Here is a 21097-nt window from a genome sequence, read left to right on the forward strand (position 1 = left end):
GAAAAGGAGACCCCCTCTGCAATAAACAAGAAGCAGTGATTGCAATGCTTTTTAATTACGAGGATGAGCTCAAAGGGGTTGTGTCAGCTCAGTTCAGAGCAGCTATATATGGCATAGTACAAAAGTCAAGAAAACCAAAGTTGCAGGGATCTATAAATACTTCAGAGATCTCAAAGGGCTGTCCAAAGTGTGTATATCTTCTGTTAATAAACCAAGCATTTCTAATTAGTGTAAGTGACTGCAAAACTCAAACCAAAGAGCACAAATTAGAGCGAGCATAGTCTAATTTAATGACTCTAGAAGTTATTACCTGTCTACATGAAGCCTGACATAAGGCAAGTATTGACTGAATTATGTGGATTGGATGAGAATTTTGGTGGTTTTGTTCCAAGAGAAAGCAGGGAGGGAGTGACGGGTGGAAGAGAGGGGAAGCTTTGGTTTCTGATGGTGAAGCTCAATTACCCCAGATATGAAATCCATATGCTTGTTAACTAGGAACTGGCTACATCCCAACATGAAAAATGAAGTTTACATTGTGTGTGTGAACCAGCAATTTGCATTGATTTGCACATGATTTGTGTCTAATTTGCTAATCGTTAAACTCCATGTGATATGTAAATAGGTAGGAAGTTAAAACTGAGGTTTTAAATTCATTCACTTTGACAATTTAATTTTGTTGGCAAGAACTGCCTTCTCACACAATCTGACTCTGCTGAAGTTCACCCTATGCAAAAGGCAGGCAAAAAGATCTTTCACTCATTCTGTTTCCTTCCATTACTAGTGTCCAAAGCTTGATTAAACTTTTTTAGCAGTGACCAGTTTTTTGAGGTATTTGAATTATTCCACAGCTATTTATATGTCTTGTGGTCCATCTACAGGTGAGTCTGACCAGCACAGCTAATTATCATTGTCAGATACATGAAATATAGATGAAATGCAAGGCAGAAAATGTAGAAGGGGCAGAAGTGAAAATAACTGCTTGCAAGATGCTGAAACGCTGGTTTTAATGAGAACAGAATAACACCCCAAATTTGCAAACAGATATTTTATTTCAGATAAATATATTATTTTATTTTTAAATGATTATAAATGCAAAAAGACTGCCACCGCAACATGTGAAAAAAAAATAATAATAACTTGTTCTTTTTTGACTGAAATAGTTATGAGGTGGCTAAAACAGGATGTCTGATACTATCAGTGCCTCAGTAATCTTGAGTGATTTCAGGATCATAAGAGAAGTGTCATTAACAAAGCTGTAACAAATGAAATGAAAAAGAAAGTGCCAAAGTCCAAGTATCTTTTCCTTTTTTCTAAAACATTGTTTTAATAAGACAGAAGGATTTTAATCTGCTTACCACCAATGGTGTACTTTCTTCTCATCACAAATGTAATTGCAGAATGATTATTACTGGTAAAAAGATTTGTCCAGACCAGTAGGAAAGCTAAGATCCAATAATGAAAAAAATAAAAAAGGAAGAAAACTAAACAAATAAACAAAAAACAACACTTATCTGAGAAGTTGCCTATCATTACCAATCTGTGTATTTGGACCACCTATAATAAGCAGTGCTGAGGTCATCTGACATGCAGGCTCAGCAGTATCTGTTTGTATCTGAACAGAAGGAAAATGGGCCTTCTGGTTCAATGTCTGTATATAGAAAAGAAAAAAAAAAAAAGTGATTTCTTCAAAGACAAGGGGAAAACAGTTACCTATTTGTATTGTTACCTATTTGTATGGTGCCGTGTGACATGGAAACTTCTAGGCAAGAGGATGGAAAAGACAGAACTACCCACAGCGTGTTGTTCTGAATGGTTTTCAGGGTAGAGGATCTGGCAGCTGATTTGAAGATGTGAAGATAAAACACAGTACAAACAACACCCCACACAGTACCCCCCAACAATTCTAGGTCAAATTGGTGGTACAGGAATTTTGTTCAACTAGCTGGAACTTAAGTACAAAATTTGTCCTTGGGGTGCCAAACTCTACAGCTAGAGTGAATTTGGGATTTGTTTTAAAAGGAGCCAACAGGTGTTTTAAAACACATCTTACGTTGACCTATTTATAAACGCTATTGCAACCATGAATAGAAAGAGTTGAAAAACTGATGTTTAGAAGTACATAACAGATCAGACAATAGGTAATGTCAGTGGACATAGTCCTTCACCAGTAAAGTCAATGGTCTTTACAATACCAGACTTTTGAGTCTGAGGTCAGCCTGGATCATTCCAGCAATCCCTTACGAGTCCTATGAGTGCCCTTCCATTTTACTGCCTTGTGCCTTGCAGCCTTTAAATATTGGAGTATTTAATTGATTTAACACTATTTTGATAGTCTTACAATGCGAATGCTGACCTTGATAAGGGAAATCTTTTACTTCTTGACTTTTTTTTTTTTTTTTTTTTTTTTTGCAGTTGTCAGCATAGCAATTAATACATACTTAACAGAATCCAAAATTAGTCTCTCCTGAAAGTAATTATGTGTTAATTATGCAATTATTTTATTTTATATAGGCAGAAAAAAAAAGTACTTCAATTATAGTTTTTTTTTAAATGAAAAATCAAGTCAACTACTACTTGACTTATATATTCATTTATGAAATAATTTGTCACTTGACATTTTAATTCTTCAGGTATTTTTACAGCACAGTTATTGTGTACATAACAAAACTAGTTTATCTGAGACTTTTTCCAGTGTTAAAAATTTGACATAGTTTTATCTTCTATATTTGCTTGAAATTATGACTCTGGGAAGTTTGGGCTGAGTTTGAAATTACTCTTTTAAAGTTAAACTTGAGGTGAGGAGAGGGATTGGATTAATTTCTTGTGTAAGGAAGGCTGATTAGATCAAAGTCTTTGTATATCTTTTGCTTTATTTCCTTTTTATACATTTAAAGTCCGTTGGCTATTGTTGCTACATTTGTCAGAAGTGGCATCATCTCGAGAAATAGAAAAAATTCTATTTTGAGAAAATTCAGTGAGTACCCAAACTAGTGCTTACAATCAGAGAGAACAATATAGGCTCAGTCTGTTTTATTTGGCAGCCAGAGTGTCAATCAGCATATACTTTATGCCTTCTGATCGTGAAATTTCTAATTTTATAGGTAGACTGAAACCAGTTTCAGAGTGAGCAGCTCCCTGGGGAATAGCCTGGATCCATGATGAGGTAGATGGAGAATTGCAGTGCCTTGCCCTGGACAGAGCATTGCAAAGAGGAAAAGATTTTGGGAAGAGATGATGAGGGAAAGCAGAAGGAGATAAGACTGAAATCCACAGGAAAGCAAGCTGTTTTGGTTCAGATGCCTATGAGTTATTTTAATTCTCCTCTAAAGGATGTCTCTACAGTGCTTTATCTCCATAACAATATTGTTCAAGACAGTATCTGCTGTGCTCAGAGGGAAACTCTCATTTGTGTACAGGAAACAAATAGCGTCAATCAAATAACACTTATGACCCTTTCTGCATAATACTACAATAATATGGTTCTGATTTACGATTACTCTGACTACACTGGTAATTAGGAACTCCAATGAATTTGAAGCCTTATTATTGTAAACAATATAGGAAGACATTCATAGAAGATTTACAAAATAATATGCTGTTCGATAGTTGGGAGTCTAAGGAGGAGAAGGGTAATTTATAAACCTGATATTAAGTCCTTACTGACTCTAGTACTTAATAAGTCTTCGTAGATACTAAGTGAACTTTATCAAAAATCAAGCAATATTAAGGAGTTCACATTTACTAATGAAGAATTTGGCAAAACATCTGTAGGTCCTGTATAGAAAAGCAGTATTAATTCTGCTACCCATTTTTCCAAGATTGCTGGCTGTCCTTTGATCCATGGGTATTTTTACCATCCTCTTGTCATGCAGCTAGTCACAGTCTACTGTTTCCTCTGGATGTGGCCATACTGTTGTTTTGTCAGAAATTTTAGCATGGAAAGGATAATGCCAATTTTATATTTAAGTGTATTGCTGGGATGAAAAGGGAGGTTTTCCATGAGTCCCTGATCCTCCCACCCAGCAAAATATGCCTAGATAGTTTTCCCTGAGGGTCTGTCCCTGTTGGGTATCCTATAACCCAACAATACTTGCTCTTTCCTAAAGGAGGGGAGACTGGGGGGGTCTCATCTGAGCTTTATGTTGAAAGAAATAAGCTGTATGGATTGGATCTTTATCAGTTGCTGCATAAGGAATTACATTGTAGGGAGTCTGATGATACTGCTAAATACAGAAATATTCTCTGCCATCTATCTTTTCCTTTAGTGCATTCTGTAATCAGCTCCCTTATTCTGTTTTTACCTCACTAACTCATACTGCTGTGATTGACTGGCAGATAGAGACCACAGCGTTGCCAATTTGCATTTGCAATCAATAGAGCACTTAGATTTCCAACGACATTATTAACATACATTTAATAAACAACAAAGTTAACTTTCAGCTGACATTTATGACTATGTATTGAAGCAGAAACACTTAACGCAGAGCTCTTCATGCATTCAACTGCTTCGTATACCTCTACTTTCCATTTTCCTTCTCACACACCACTCAGAGAACTCCTGCTGAAAAGCTCCAAAATATTTTGCCTTCTGGCATCAGCAAATAAATGTACACTATTTTTATTGAGAGCTAGGTAACAAAGAAACAGATACACAGACTTCAAACTATGGCATAATTTCCTTATTTTTAATTTATTTATTTATTTATTTATTTTTTCTGGGAGCTTTATAACATTTCTTTTATTCTAGGCTATGTTTGCTTTGCAAAGTCACTTTAAGTAATCACCACCCAGATTTGAGCAGGAAGGTTAAGCTAAACCACCACTAAGCACCCACACTGTGAAGTTGACTTACTGGGTTAAATGTAAGGAATTTGCCCTTCTTGTATTAAGCTGTAATGACAGGGTAAGCTTTTTTCATCAATTTTTTGCGTCAAAGAGAAGCTATTACACAAATCTGTGTTAAGACAGTGCATCATTTTCTGTGACTCCTTGGGGTATATCACTGTGATAGGAGATGGATCAGGAGACAATGCGTCTGGTCTTGAGCGTATATGGGTGAAATGGAAAGAAAACTGGAGAGCTGTCAGTGCAAGGCCTTATTTCCCTTCATTTTCAGAGTGGGTATTTTATTGCTTTGAACTTTAACAAGCTGTCCCAAATCCAAGCCTCTAGCTAGGCCAAGTCTATGAAACCATAAATGCAGGATGAAGGTTGTGCTTGATCAAGGGAGGCGAAGACTTGTGAATGAGTGAGAGCAAGACTCAAAGTACACACAGGAAATGCTCCAGGAAACTGCAGTGAGAATATAACTTTACTTTAACATCGGGGGAATGGATGTTGGGAAAGAACAAAAGAAAAGCTAACAGGCAAAAGATCAGAGGATGAATGTCTCCTTTGTTATAAAGTGCAGCAGCTCTGAGAAACAACTGGACTGTGCAGTCAGCTTAGGAGTTTGCCGAAGTCTAGCAGTGAATTGGATAGTAGCTATTGTGGTTTTGTGGCTGTGCACACCTCTTTCATGTTCAGGCTCATGATCTGTCACTAGAACTGCTTGTGCTAGAAAGTCAGTAGAAATTTCAGTTAAGTAGCTGAAAGCTAAGTGGATATACACAAGTTGAATTGGCACTAAGTTGAATTGGCCTTGTTTTGTTTATAGTTTTTGTTTTGTTTTGTTTTGTTTTTGAAGAGGAAGCAAGAGTTCCCAGAAACATTATTTTAAAAAGGTAAAATCATTCAGGAAAGGAATTCATTCAGTGCTTCCCATTGGCAGGCAGGTGTTCGGCCACTTCCCAGAAAGCCAGGCTTATTATGCATAATGCTTTTTAGGCCATCACACCCAATGTCTTCTCCTTCCTCCTCCTTTAACCCAGCTTTTTTTTTTTTTTTTTTTTTTTTCTTCTTCTGAGCATTATGCCACATGGTAGGTCAGCCATCCTGGTTCTGTCCCCTCCCAGCTCCTTGTACACCCCCAGGCACTTGCTGACAGGGCAGCACGAGGAGCTTAGAAGTCCTTGGCTCTGTGAGCACTGATCTGCAACAACTAAAAACATTGCTGTGTTATCACCACTATTTTCATCAAAAATCCAAAACACAGCATCATACCAGCCTTTATGAAGATACTTCTCTCAGCCAAAGCCATGACATACCCTGGCCTCTTCTCCATTCACTGATTCACTGAGAAGCATTCGGCTCTCTTCTCTTTGTCTCCATCAGGTGATTGTACATGTTAAGAAGTTCCCTCTGAGCCTTCTCTTCTCCAGGCTGAAAAATTCCAGCTGTCTGTCTCTTCTTGTATGAGAGATGCTCTAATCCCTTAATCATCTTTGTGGTTCTTTGCTGGATTCACTCCAGACTATCCATGGGTGTCACCAGTGCTGAGAGGAGGGGAAGGGTAGTATGTCTGATCGTTGCTTTCTACCAGCTGTGTTTCCAGGCTTTTTGAAGTTTTAGGAAGACAACTTTCCTCTAGGTATCTTTTATTTCATGTTTTGCGGTTCTTTTTTTTTTTGAAAGCATACAGAAAAAATAGTCTATATGTAAGTGGCAGTGGAAGGGAGGACATGGTGGGAGAGAAAGCTTCAGCCTAGTATAACAGATTTAAATTCTGGTCCTGGGGAGGAAAAATAATATTTTTTATTTTATTTATTTATTTATTTATTTTGTAACAGAAGATGGATGTTAAGGATATCAAGTTTGGGGAGCTCTTCTCATGAGTTTAAATACTTAAACTTATTCTAAAAGTAAAGAAAATTATAGTGAATAATAATAATAATAATAATTAAAGAATGTGAACTTTTTTTTTTAATAGAAAATTTCAGGAGAAGAAGTTTTAACTCAGAAAAAAAAAATCTAGTGGACAAGAAAAGCAAGATATTTTAGCAGATATGTTTAAAAAAGACTGTTTCTTTTTATGGTGTTGTTTTCCTTGTGTAAAATTTAAAATATGGACTATACCAATGTTTGAATGACTGTGTCACAGCAGAAATAAGTAACTATGTTGTCCACTAAAATAGATTTATTTTACTTGCTGGTACTAATCATTCAGACATGAAATCAAACATGCCACCTGCAATTCCTATTAAGATATTTGATCTTTCTCTACTGTTAGGCTTTCCTATAAATACATCCCTAGGATCCTTTGGGTCTTGTGTCTTCTTGTCTTAATACTAGTAATTTGAAGATTAAGGAAATGCATTCTTAGGTTTTACAGTTAGAAAACAAAAATATGAGTTGATTTTGTTAACATATAACAAAGAAAAGGGAAAGGAAGAAAAAATCATGAGTTGAAAAAGTAAGAGCCTAAAATTAAGTTTACTGATAGAGAAATTGGAGAATACCATTGCAATCCATGTTGGTTTGCGTTAAGTATATGTTCATTTTTTGTCAAATGAGTTTCCTTTCATAATCAACTGATCTCTGAACCCTGTCTTCCCCTTCTTCTTCTTCTTCTTCTTCTTCTTCTTCTTCTTCTTCTTCTTCTTCTTCTTTTCTTCTTCTTTTTTTTTTTTTTTTTTTTTTTTTTTTTTTTTTTTTGTTCTTTAAATCTGATGTATTTTTAAATTTTAAAATGGGTGATTTAAAATTTATTGTGATATATGGGCTTGTATCTCCAATAAAAGAGAAGAGTAGACAGGGTCTGGTCCTTAGAAACTGCTACACCCCAAGAGCTAAAATGACCTCATGCTGATGAATGGTAATCCTTGAGGTATATGCCTGTTCTGTTGAGTGGCTTCTGTTTTCTTTAGTTTGGTCTCTTAATCTGTTTTTTACTTAATATTGATTTCAGTTCACTGCTTTTCTGGAAGTACAGTACCAAAAGATTATCTTTCAATAGTCTCCAAGCATGAGTGGCTTAATAGAAATCTCTCATCTTATTAGAGGTTTATATTCTTACAGCAGTCTCTCTTTCTCTTCTAACACATAGGCTGTACTGCAGCCAGGTGTATCTACAAAGACATTCTTAACTCTTTACGTTAATGTTTGCAATGAAAATGAGATCTGGGCATGGATAATTTCTTCATGTCCATATTTTACTTCGAATTTTGTATCCAATTTCTTTAAAACAATTTCTCTCAGAATAGTTTTGGAAGAGATTTTATGCAATTCCTGTTTGAAATCCACTAGGAAGATTTTTTCAGAATAAAGCAGGGGTAGTGGACAGTGGAAAATTAATTAAGTGGATTCAATTAACTATTCAGGCAGACTGATGTGTGATTAAATAGATAGTATCCAGGAAAGTATTATAATAACCAGGCATTTCTTAAATCTAGATAAGTCTAATAAATTTTAGTTTATTTCAGTCTCTAATGTTATATTTCAGTTTTGTGTTAGAGTGACGGTGTCGTGGTTTAACCCGACCGGCAGCTAAACACCACGCAGCCGTTCGCTCACCCTCCCCCCTCCCTCTCTGGGACGGGGGAGAGAAATGGAAAGTGAAGCCCGTGAGTTGAGATAAAGACAGTTTAATAAGACAGGAAAAAAAAATAACAAAAATAATAATAACAATAATAATAATGATGATACAATGGTGATAATACGAAAGTAATAATAGTATTTACAAACAAGTGATGCACAATGCAATTGCTCACCACCCGCTGACCGATGCCCAGCCTAACCCCGAGCAGTCCCGCCCCCTCCCCCCGGCTAGCCACCCCTATATATTGTTTAGCATGACGTCAGATGGTATGGAATACCCCTTTGGCTAGTTTGGGTCACCTGTCCTGGGTCTGTCCCCTCCCAGCTCTTACTGCACCCCCCAGCCTGCCCGTTGGCAGGACAGAGCAAAGGCTGAGATGTCCTTGGCTTAGTATAAGCACTGCTCTGCAACAATTAAAGCATCGGGGTGTTATCAGCCCTCTTCTCATTCTAAGCCAAAACACAGCATTCCACCAGCTACTAGGAAGAAAATTAATTCTGTGCTAACTGAAACCAGGACAGACGGCAAGATGAAAAGTCCTAGACTTGGACTTTACTCGACATCTCCAAATGAAATGACCAGAGATAGGGATAAAATCCACAAGAGCCCCAGGGTGCTTTTGGGTGACGTGATTTTTCCTGCTCAAGTCCAGTCATGATCTTCAAAACTCATAACTAATTTACTAGGGTTTGTCTACATGGCAGGATGCAGTACAGCTGAGAGATGCCCGAGCTATTTGAGAATGAATTAATGCCAGGACTAGAAGCAATCATGTGCAGCTTGTCTATAGTCCCTTGTCTATCAGAGAGTAGACTTAAATAACTTGGGTCAGTTTGAACAGCTTTGCATTATGCCACGTTCATAGGTATCTAGCACTGTTCTTTTTTTGTGCCCTGCAGTGGTCCCTCTTGGTATGACAAACAATCTTAGAGTGCTTGAGCCTCTGTGAGTCTGCTGTGGGGTCTGGCCTTCTCCCTCTGGGCCTATTTAATGCACCGCTATCTAATGCACACACACTGCCCACCACAACCCTAGACTAATTCAAATTAAAAAGAAAGCAAAGGCTAAAAATTTCATCCAATCTAAGTAGAGTTGGGCAGTTTCACTGTAGAAAAGAGATGTTAAGGTTTTTTTTGGAAGAAATGAAACACAGGCTTGTTTCCTTGGGATGGGGGGAACCTGAATTCAAGCTCTTCTAGGAATGTTTTCACTGTGTTTATAAAAAAAAAAAAAATCATCACTGGGTTTCATGTAACACAACTTAATGCAAAGATACTTCTTTCTGTCTCTTAAGTGATTTTGGCAATTCTGTAGCTTACCTGTACAAACATGAAGGCTGGGATCTGTGAGCTGCAATCTTTCCATTTCTGAATTCTTTAGACTGCAGAAAACAGTATCACTGAGAGGACATCCTTACGGGACAGTTTTTCTGAGAACATTGCCCAGATTGTAGGTCTCCAAGTCTGCCACACAGACATTTGAATCACAGAGACAGGCAAGATTATACATAGGAATTGTAGTATCTGTCTCTCTACCTGGAAGCTATTAAAAATCGCTTAGAGGCAAATTATAGTCAGGAGACAGTGGGAGTGTGATAAAGCATCCTCACTAATATTAGTCTGCATGTCTGGATGTGCATTTAGCCTTTACATTACTCTTATTTCCACTTTCAAAATTTTGTTAGAGCAGATTTGAGGATTTCTTGCCCTGCTTTGAAATATATGGAAATCTGATAGTCTTAACAGAGGAAGCATTGCAGCAACCAGACAGTTGTGTATGGAGAAACTTCAGAATGTTGATTGTTGGTATTAGTGAGTCCAACAGGGAAGAGAAAAGAAGCTGTGCATTTATGAAGAAGGTTGGACATACATGTTAAAAAAGGCCTCTGCACACCTGCTGTACAATGTCTATGTCTAGTAGCTATTTTGCTATGATTCACATCTGCATAAGCCAAAAAGATACCAAATGTTTGTGCAATGATACCTGTGCTGAAAAACTGTGGAAGATGTTGTTAGACTAAATTTATTCAGTTTTTCCTATAGGCCTCTTCTTTTGTCAGAGACTGAATTCTGATAACAACTGCAACTATACAGCAGTAAGTCCCTGCCAAAATGCAACTGTCTTGAAAGCCTTTTGGGAATGGCTTATTAAAAAGTAAGAATATGAATTTCTTGAGAATTAATAAAATACAGTTTAATTACTTGAAAATTCAGCTCCTAAAAAATATAATAATAAAAAATAGAACTCCTAAGGGTATATTCAGAATTCATGCAGAATTCTGAATTGATTTGATTAAAGTAATAACAGCTACTCTTCCTTCTCACAGAACTCCTCCCCCAAAAAATGACTACAAACAGTGAAGAGGAAAATCCTCATTTCTAATTTGAACATTATAAAGACCTGACAGATCCATCTGCTTCATTCTTTGTAGGAGAAAATAGATGCCGATTAATTCTGACTTTATTAATCATTAAAAAACAAATGATCTGAATTCTATACCACATAATCCAATACATAAAACAATTCTACTTATATTGTCCTTCCTGCCCTTAGTTAATGTTTCTGTCTTTTGTGGAATTACACCAATCATCATTTTTTTCTCTTTATTTGCCAGATGTGATTCCATTTTTCACTTACTGTTTCTTTGCCATATTGGAGTTCATTTTCTTTAGCTTGTTGGGTTGTGGGTTTTGTTTGTTTTTGTTTTTACACTTCCAACACAAACTTTGATTGCTTTTTAACAGACAGCTTTTAATAAGGCTCTTTCTATTAAAATCAGACTAATGTTACCAGGATTTAGTATGCCCATTGTATGAAATGGGATTTTATATGAATACATGAATTTCCATTTGAAAGGGAACAATTCTAGTTTCAATGTTTCATATTTATTCATAGTGGCATTGGCCACTTCAGTTAAACCATGATATGCATCAGAAAGCAATCTTTCCCAGCATCAGATAAATGTTTGTCATTTTGGATTAAAATACTTTTTAAAAAGACATTTCATAATTCTTTTTTCAATTCAGGACTTTTCTGTCCATTCTTGTTTAGACAGTTGCAAAAATTCACCTAGAATGGTCAACCTTGCCTCTTAAATGCCAAAAGTATATCAAATAAAATAAAGTAAATATCAAAAGCCTGGGCTTGATACAACTTTCTGAAAGATCGTTGATCTTTAGTAGTAAGTATAACATAAATTGTGAGGTAGGAGTGTATCTGACACTCCTTAGAATGTTTTAGAATGCAACTACTTTGGATTAAACTGCTCACTCTTCTCAGATTTGGAAACACTATGATAGGAAAGTAAACAGATGTAGGTTGTTCTGATTTCAGATTTGGTAACTTCTCATTATGAGTAAAGTAGATGTATTTCTTTTTTGTTGTTGTTGTTTGTTTGTTTCTTCTGATAGTTTTCTGATGGGAAAAAGGACACTACATGAGGGAAATAAAGCAAATGATTTCTTATATTCCACTGCCTAATTTTATCTCAATGTATATTAAAGAAAAAAAAATAGTGTCTTACCATATTAGAGAAAAGAAATAGTGCTTGCAAATTTCATGGTTTATATTCTCCATGCAGATCACAGCATTTGTGCTAGAGCTGTTTGAAAACTGCAAGCAGTATTCACAAAGCTCATTATCTGGAATCTTTATTACTACAACCTCCTCTTCTTGTGCCCTTGACAACTGCTGTCTTGCCCCTCAATTTATTTGAAAGGCTTCTCTAAGATGTTCTTTCTAGCTCAATGCTCTGATCATATTATCCATTTTCCCCAGATGACAATGACTCCTCCTTTTTCATATCTAACATAATCTATTTGTTTATGTTAAGGTCCTTCCTGATTTAGTTTCCATTGAACTGTGGCTTTTTTTTTTTTTTTTTTTTTTAAATGGTGCCATGTGATAATTCTAGTATAACTCAGTTTCCTAGTTCTTCTTTTTTAGCTCTTACACACAGACAATTTGCAAATAGAAAGCCAAATGATCAGAGAAAATTTACTCTAGGCTGCTCACTCAGCTCTAAATCATCTCCAGGCTAATTCACATATGGTGGATTCATGTTCATACCTGTTCATTTTTTGCCAACTAAGTCTTCTTTAGTGAACATAATGTTTTAAATGTTCAATATTTTAAAGAAGTTCATGTATTTTATGTTCTTGATTGTGTTCCATATTCCTGATCCTCTGGATTGCTCATAAATCTAGGCCGGTGGGTTGCCATTTTCACTCCAGTACTTCCTGTAGCCTTTGTGGGATAAAACTGGATAGTTCATCACATTTCCAGTCCATTTGAATGTAACATCTGTCACACAACATAAAACTGTTTACTGTCCTCAGCTGAATAAGACATTCATAATGGGGGGAGAAAAAAGTTTTCTTGAGGCTGAAGTAGCTTATTTATTTATTTATTTATTTTTATTATTTTTTTGAATGATCACATTAATCATAAGCTTGGTTTTGATTTCCTGGTGGACTGAGACTGCCTTGAAAGTAACAGCAGCAGCTACTTCTGCTCTTTGGAGGGAGAAAGAGGGGGGGAATAACATCATTAATTCATGCCTGTCTCTAGCAATAGTCTGAGTATGGGAAAAAGAACTGTTGAATGAAAATGCTTTACTGCCCTCAATAAAGAGAACAGGGCTTTTACTGAAACACAATTCCAGCTCTTCTCCATACTGTTCAGTTGTACATGGGGATGTATGTGTTGCATCCAAGAAAAGATAGTTGATTATTTTCAACATCTATAGCTTTCAAGGGTCTGTTCACCAATGGCTTTCTTCATTTGATATGTCTGTGGGATATAGAGCAGGTGGAGATTTCCTGAATCCTTGCACCAACCCCAATTCTTTCACAGACAAACAAAATCAGCATGCTCCGTTTTGAAAGTGGTGAAGTATATTATCCATGCCACATCAAATTATACAAATGCTTCCCCTCCATGTTCCAATATATTATCTGTCAGGTTTCACTTCAACATAGTTTTTATGCCATATATTAAAAGTGTTATATATTAAAAGTATATATATGTATATATATTATACCAGAATATAGTCATGCATTCCTCTATTAGAGCTATAACAGAATTAAAAGAAAGATGTTACAACTACCTAGGTCATCATAACTGATGTTTAAAATTTGTTTTAAACATTTTCATTTCTAAAGCACTTTCTTAAAATGATGTAAAAATTGTGTTTGAAGAAGCCACTTATTTGTATGTCAGGGAAATGACATTATGGCCTTCTAATGTTGTCATTTTCATATCACAGGCCATGTGCTGACACATCATAACAGCTATATCACACTGTGAGAGTAGCAGGAGGGATTATCATTCTTAGCACATGAGTCTGTCTTTCTTCTGGCACAGCTGTCCATAATAAGGTGTACTAATCTGGTTTACATACTCAACAAATAGTCCTTTGTTTTCTTCTCAGGTACCTATGTTTGATGAGTTTTCTGGTAGCTGAAGTTGCCAGATATATCAGCATCATTTTGAATTGCAGTCTAATTTGATACATTGAGGCAAAAATAACCTTTAGTGAATTTCCAGGTGGTATTATTATTATTGTTATTGTTATTATGGTTTTTGTTATTCTATTTTATTTTATAACAAGGCCTGTTCCTCCCGCTGCTGCCTTAATAGAAAAATATATTTATATATATATATATATTTTTTTTTTTTTCATGCTTGGTTTTCAGATACAGAGTGATAGTTATCTTCTCTCCCCTAGCCATCATTCAGCCATGCTATACATAATTAGCTCTTTTAATCTTTGCTAATAATATTTCATTTGATTAAAAGCTAGTAAGGCATTTATTATAAAGTGCACTTTCATTTTAAGTCAGCAAAGCCAAGTCATGTCCTAGAAAAGTATGTCAGAGCAGCCTCAGTTCTCTCCTTGCCAATTTTTAAAAGGGCAGTAGGGCTTGCAGGTAATAGAAGATATTGGATATAATTTAAGCTGGAATCACTGTTTTCCTTCAGTTTAGATGTCCTGACTGCTTTTTCCTGTAGCTGAATAGAGAATATAGACAAAGAAAATGAATATTAATAAGATATTTAGTCTTTTTTATTGTTGTTGTTCAGACAAAATTATTTATGTGAGCAGATTTGGTGGTATATTGTGTTACGAAGAACATTACAATCTTTCAGCAGATGTATTTGAACAAAGTCCTTATGGTGGTCCCTGTTTGGCCATGCACATACATGGACAAGTTGTCTCTGAAGAATAAATCTCAGCTGGCTTAGAGGCACATTTAAGAGTCCTTGGGCTATTTTTTTTATGTCTGTCTAGCCTTTTCTTCATGTCTCCTGACAGAAGTGCATACTATACAAGTAACACTGCACCTGTTTCATCTTTTTTATTTTATATTATTATTTTTTTAAGACTTTTTAATGTGCAACTGCAAGACATTGTAGTCTTTACATTAACACTTTATGTATATACAGCAGATATGGTTACTGTATTTGGAGTTCATTGTACCTATATGCAGGAAAATATTAGGAAATATCACAGAGATAGGCAGATTAATTGTCAGATAGGGCCAGTTACTTTTATAGGATTTATAGGATAAAAGGATAATTCTCAAAATACATACCTGTGTTCCTAACTTAGTTCTCATTTTGTTCAAGATCAAGATTTAAACCACCTCTGGGACTCTTTAAAATCACTGAAGAAAAAAATATGACAAGAGGCAATGTGTTTGTACAATTTGTTTTCCATGCACTTTTCCTTATTGTTGAGATTTTGGTTTAGTGGATAGCCTTTCAGTGGTGTATGCAGTTTAAGGTCAAGACTGTTGTATGGTGAATATTCTCTAACCTCCCAAACATAGAAGTATATCTTTTATTTTATTTATTTATTTGTTTGTTTATTTATTTATTTATTTCCTCTTGGTGAAAGTATTTCTTTTGCAGAGAGATCTAACAGTGTCTTAGTCATTCCTGCTGATGCTCTAGCTTTTACGTCTGTAAGCAATATTGTTCTAAACCTCAGTGATACTTGCTTCTTGGGGACTTTGCATTATTTTAAATGTGAATTTTTCCAGATTCTAATTCAAATATTCCTCACTATAAGTTATCTTCTGTTTCTTTGGTCATTTTTATTTGTTTTCTTTCTTCAATATAGAGACACACAAATGGATGACCTAGCTTTTTATTTCTCTAATAAGACAGTTTTACTTAGCTTTGCATTAATACCAGTTTTTACAGAACATGTGACGTTGTTTCCTTCTTTGATTTTTCTTTGCTATATTTTTATTTGTTTCGCAAACTTAGGCGGTGGAGCTGAACATGATAACTCATGATAGTCTTGCATGATAGTCTAGAACATGATAGTCTTGCAAAAGAAGGAAATGACCCTTCAGTTCTACTAATGCTTCCTGTACTAAACATCCTATAATTTTATCAATCTTCTTGTTGCAGTGCTGTACTGAATACTGCACTGTATAGTGCATTGAGGTGATTATCATGATAACCTCTGATTTCTTCTCTAATTCACTGTTTTCTGAGCCAATATTTTCATACTTTCAAGAATTACTTGAGTATTGGGTTCCCAAGTGTCTTATTCAGCCTCACCTTGCACTAATACCCATTTTGTGGGTTTACAACTGACTAATCAAGTTACCTTGTTACCTTTTCAGTATAAATCTGAATTTGAGTTGAAGATCTATCAGAAGAGATTTTTCTAACATTTACATATAACATTTTGTTAGAAAATACTGCCGGCAGTAGACCAAGAACAGATTATGGGGAGACACTCTTCAAACTGGTCTCATTCACTGATATATCAGCAACACTACTTTGATATTCAAGAGTGATACAGATTTTAAATGATTTTATGTGGAGTAAAATGTTTTCAAATGTGTGTCCCTTGGTACCTGCTCAGACATACCCGTCTTAGTTAACAAAGTAGTAATCTTGTCAAAAAAACAGTAATTCTAGCATTTAGGTTGACACTTTCCAGAGACAATGGTGGCTTTCACTTACTGTATTTCTTTTGTTTTCTTTTTGAGGGTATAAAATGAATGTCTGCTTCTTAGCTTCGTAGTTTCTTAGCTTCATTAGTTTTTAATTTCTGTTTCTTTATGTGAAAAGAAAATATAGAAATAGGGTGTTGCAAAGCTAGTACATGTATTTATGTATAAGATTTTTAAGGTGTTTTTTCCTTCAGCATTATTAATTAATATTTTTCTCGGTTAGTGTGCTTTAGTATTTGAAAAAGAAAGCTTGTGTGTTGGAATCCTTGAATTTCTTTGTCCTCAGGGAATCCAGTTTCTGTGTTTTACTACCCTGTTTCTAAGTAGAAGATTATAAAGTCCCTGCAAATTTTGCCTTGTTCATTATTCATTATCCTTTGCACAGTAGATGGTGACAAATGTCATTACTTTAATGGCCATCGTTATCCATTGTCATAATTATGGGAGATCATTTAATGAAATTGAATATAACATTGCTTAATGTAACAAATTAAGAGAAGATGTCATGGCTAGGTACACAACATCACCCATCATTTTTACAGATGAATCAATAAATTAAACAATTCCTCCTTATTAGTTTGACAACATGGTCTTGCTAAAGATTCACAAGGGCAATGACAAAGGATGCCAGATGGTCCTTTTCCCTTATTGCCTCCCAATTTGGTGATGACACGGGAAGCTGGATTCTTCTGCCACTTTCTGGGGCTTAACCAAGAATATTTTGTGATTGCCATAATTATGCCTGGCTTGTGTATGGCTGCACCTCTTTGAATAGTCCATTAGGCATGTCAGCTTCAAGTAGCTGCAGCTTGATATTGCTATAGCCAAGAAATGTCTCCTTAATTTAAGAGACAAACATCTGTGTCCCTGCAACAGATGGCCATGAGCTCTGTACCATGGATTACTGTGGGTGGTCTGGCATATGTTTCAGAGGGCTGAAGCAATCTCAGCACCAGTCTTTTCTGCAGAATCCATGCTATATGAAGTGCCAATGCTCTGTAATAGATATGGTGATAATCCTGGATAACGAGGGAAATTTATTGAATCATGGCAGCTTCCACTTCAGCCAGTAAAGTCCACTGCTGAGAAAGCTATTTCACCTTTGTAGGGTAGATGTACCTTTCAAGAAGGATCAGCATGAGTGAGACAGAGTTGACTGTTACGAAGTGAATCGAGTAAAGCAAATTCAGTAGGTTGGAATGTGAACAATGAGTCCACATGGAATGTGGAATGGAGCAGGCTTCTGACAGCTTCTTTGGCTCTAAGTGACTTCAGAGTAACACAATGCTTATGTCTATATCTGATGGTCAGAAGATTATGACATGGGTCAAAAACTTATTTTATACTTTTACTGAACCAGAATGTGCTCCTCCCTAATGTAACAGTCTCTTCAGACACCTATGTACACGAAGGCATTTTATTATGTAGGTGGATTTCAACTGTATTTTGTGTATTTTTGTTAAGGTAACAGAGAAGTGAAATGGCAATGTGGTATGTATCAGAGGTGCTAAGTAGTCCATGATTAAAACTTCATGCCCCTGGTGTGTAGTAATGGAAAAGCAGATGCCAGTGAATACAGATTGAATTATTTTGTTTCCTAGGGATAGAACAGTAGTCATACTTTTGTAGTATGCCTGTAAGCAATTTAAAAAATCAGTAATGATTCCTTGCACATTCAGTTGTTGATATTTAATCAATTAACTGTGTTGGATTTTACAGTCCTATTAGTATAAATCCTTGTACAAAAATATTTGATTCGACAACACAGACAAATTTTACCTACTGTTGTGGTGGTTTTCACAAGTAGTTACTATCCAGATGTATAGGAATTTCTTGCTGCTGTATTACATAAAAACTTTGTCTTTTTCTCCAGGACACTAATTTGGGTGGATACTAATGGTCTAGTCAATCTCTGAGATCCTGTAGGCCATCTGTGCTGACATAGCACAGAACATGTGCTGATCATGGGATTTTGGATTTTGATTTGATAGTAAGATCAGGAAGAACAGAGCATATGGTAAGTGGGCACAGAGGAAGAGAAATCTAAAGAAAAAAAATAAGGGGGGGGGGGGGGGGGGGGGGAGGAGGGAAGAGATCAAGAGGGAAGGACTGAAAAAATCCATGCAGCATGGGTCAACAAGTGAGGAAAAGTATCTGGCAGGCATGTGGGAGGGGGATTTAGTCATGGATGATTCTGGCTTTGGAGCACGTTAAGGAGGTCTAGAGTCATTTATATGGTCTACATTTTGTCTACATGATCAAGGGATAGTCACAGAATCACAGAATGGTGAGGTTGGAAGGGACCTCCAGAGATCAACTAGTCCAACCCCCCTGCTCAAGCACAGTCACCTGGAGCATGTTACATAGGATGGCGTCCAGGTGGGTTTTGAATATCTCCAAAGAAGGCGACTCCACAACCTTTCTGGGCAGCCTGTTCCAGTGCGCCAATCATCTCAACATCTTGCAGAAAGAGAATTGCCTCCTCAAAGGGTACGAGGTTCAGACAGCAATGAATATGTGATATTTAGAAATTGTTACCATAGACAGAAAGAGCTGGAGAGGAATAGATGGTAGGGAGCAATTAAGAAGATGATATATTCTGTTAGAGCTCTTGCCAAAGGAATCCCTCACCTCAGAACTAAAACAACTATTAAAACTACAGTGATGTAGGCAACTCATGCAGATGTGTATATGTTAATAACTCGGAAGACTTCTGTTAGCAGGCACTGACATTGTTTGTTTTGTGAATCCAACAAAATCAGGCTAGTAGCAGAACTAATTGGCTGCCTTGCCAACATATATTTTCAGATACAAAGGAAAATATCTTCTGGTCTGCAGTTCTGATTTAAGAATGAGCCTTAGTTCTGACAATGAGGAGTACACCAGAGTTTAAAAGATTAAAAATTGTAGCGTTCAGGACTTTTTTTTTTTTTTTCCCAGAACACAGTCATTTCTTAAAAATATTAAGGGTTGTCAGTAAATCAATGGACATTTAGCCACATTGATTGGGATTGATAGACTGCAAAAAGCATTGCACTCCTCGAGGAGTTGTTTTTTTTTGTTGTTTTTTTTTCCTCCCTCTTAACGGGAACAACTCTGAGAATGTTTTCAGCCTCAAGGACAGAATACATAATTGTGTTCATGAGGTACATCTATCACAATAGAAAAGAAATTCCCTTGTGAGTATTAAATGTGAGATATAGGGAAAGAAATACTAAGACAAGAAAAAAAGAAAAAAAAGAAAAAAAAAAAAGAAGATTAAAACCCATTCTACCTTCACTTCATAACCTTTAGATCTCAGCTTTCACTATAACTTAACTACAGCAGGAAGTTGCATAATGGGTAATCTCTTTCCAGCCATTTTACATATCTCATTGATTCCTGGATTATCCTAAAGCACGATAAAGTATGTGTATTTCTAGTAGCCAACAAGAAAGTACAGATCTCATTAAAAATAATAATAATAATAAAGACAAAACAAAAAGCACCCAAAAGGTAATGACTCCTCAGGAAACCCATCCTTCATTTTCACTCTCATCTTTCTGAAGCTTAAGAACAACCGTATAATTTACGGTTAGCCTTAGCGTTATTTTGATTTATGCACTGTTTATACCTAAAATATCACAAGAGAGCTGTAAACACTAGATCAATTCTATTTAGAGAAAAATTCCACTGATGCTGTCCACAATGTTTCCTTCTTGGTTTTCACTTTTCAGTACCTCAATGTTAATGTAAGGTTTTCAGTCAAATTTTGTTTCATTACACTGAGATAATACAAAGTGACTTCACTCAAATCAGTGGAGATATTGAGAACTTACCCCATTTTCATTACAGTAAAATTACATTTCAGTAAAATTAATAATTTCATTTATTCATTTTGTTATGGAGACTCTTTGATGTTAAAGAAAGTACCATCCCATGACACTGAATATTCAGTCAACCTCTGCACCAAAATGAGACTTATAATCAATTGGGTTTGCAAGCACAGATCCGTAGAAAAACTGGGCTGTAAGTGGTTCTGAATAGTTGTTTTTCAGTAAATTCACAGGGTTATCTGAATGTTACTTCACAGCACACTTTTCTAATTTCTGTGTGTTGAAAAATCCTGTTTAAGATGACATTTGATAGAATAGGAAATGCACCTTTTCATTTCTGAGAAGTACAAAACTTAATTGATTGCTTAGAATACAGAAGGGAAGAAGGAAAACCAATTAATGCAAACTATCTCTTTACCATCTCTTTTTTAATTTAACAGACAACATAAATGTGTTTCCTCAGAACTTTCATGGTGCCTCTGAATATTCGGTGTTACATGTAACTTAGAACAGTTTTATTTAGAACTGAAAGGAATGTGTTGGGTGTGATTTTTTTATTTTTTTATTTTATTCTTTTTTTCTTTTTATTGGCCTCTCAGGAGAGTGGTAAGATTTCATAAATATTTTTAAGAGTTTTAGATCCTTGGATAAAGTCCAAGGAAGATCCTTGAAAACAACAACAATAATAAATAGTGTACAGAGTTCAAGTGAGATTCTTTGATTATTATTATTATTTTATTTTTTTCCTGCAATTTATCTTCCTTATCCAGTATTCTGGCTGGCCTGTGTACTTGAACCTACACCAATTCTGTGCTTACATTTCCAAATTAATGTAGACTTCATATAGAAATAATATTTTCTTGTTTATGGGCAGAATCTTTCAACAACTA

At 35.7% G+C, this 21097-nt stretch overlaps 1 long non-coding RNA gene across 1 annotated transcript in view; it reads left to right on the forward strand.

Moving 5' to 3' along the window:
• The window catches only part of LOC311436236, an 83677-nt gene that overhangs the window by 54329 nt on the left and 8251 nt on the right, over positions 1 to 21097 (forward strand). Inside the window, exon 3 of the long non-coding RNA XR_014692685.1 lies at positions 18266 to 18409. This is a non-coding gene — a long non-coding RNA (uncharacterized lncRNA). The remainder of the gene's footprint in view (positions 1 to 18265; positions 18410 to 21097) is intronic.

This window comes from Aythya ferina, assembly GCF_964211825.1.
Source record: "Aythya ferina genome assembly, chromosome: 4".
Lineage (NCBI taxonomy): Eukaryota > Metazoa > Chordata > Aves > Anseriformes > Anatidae > Aythya > Aythya ferina.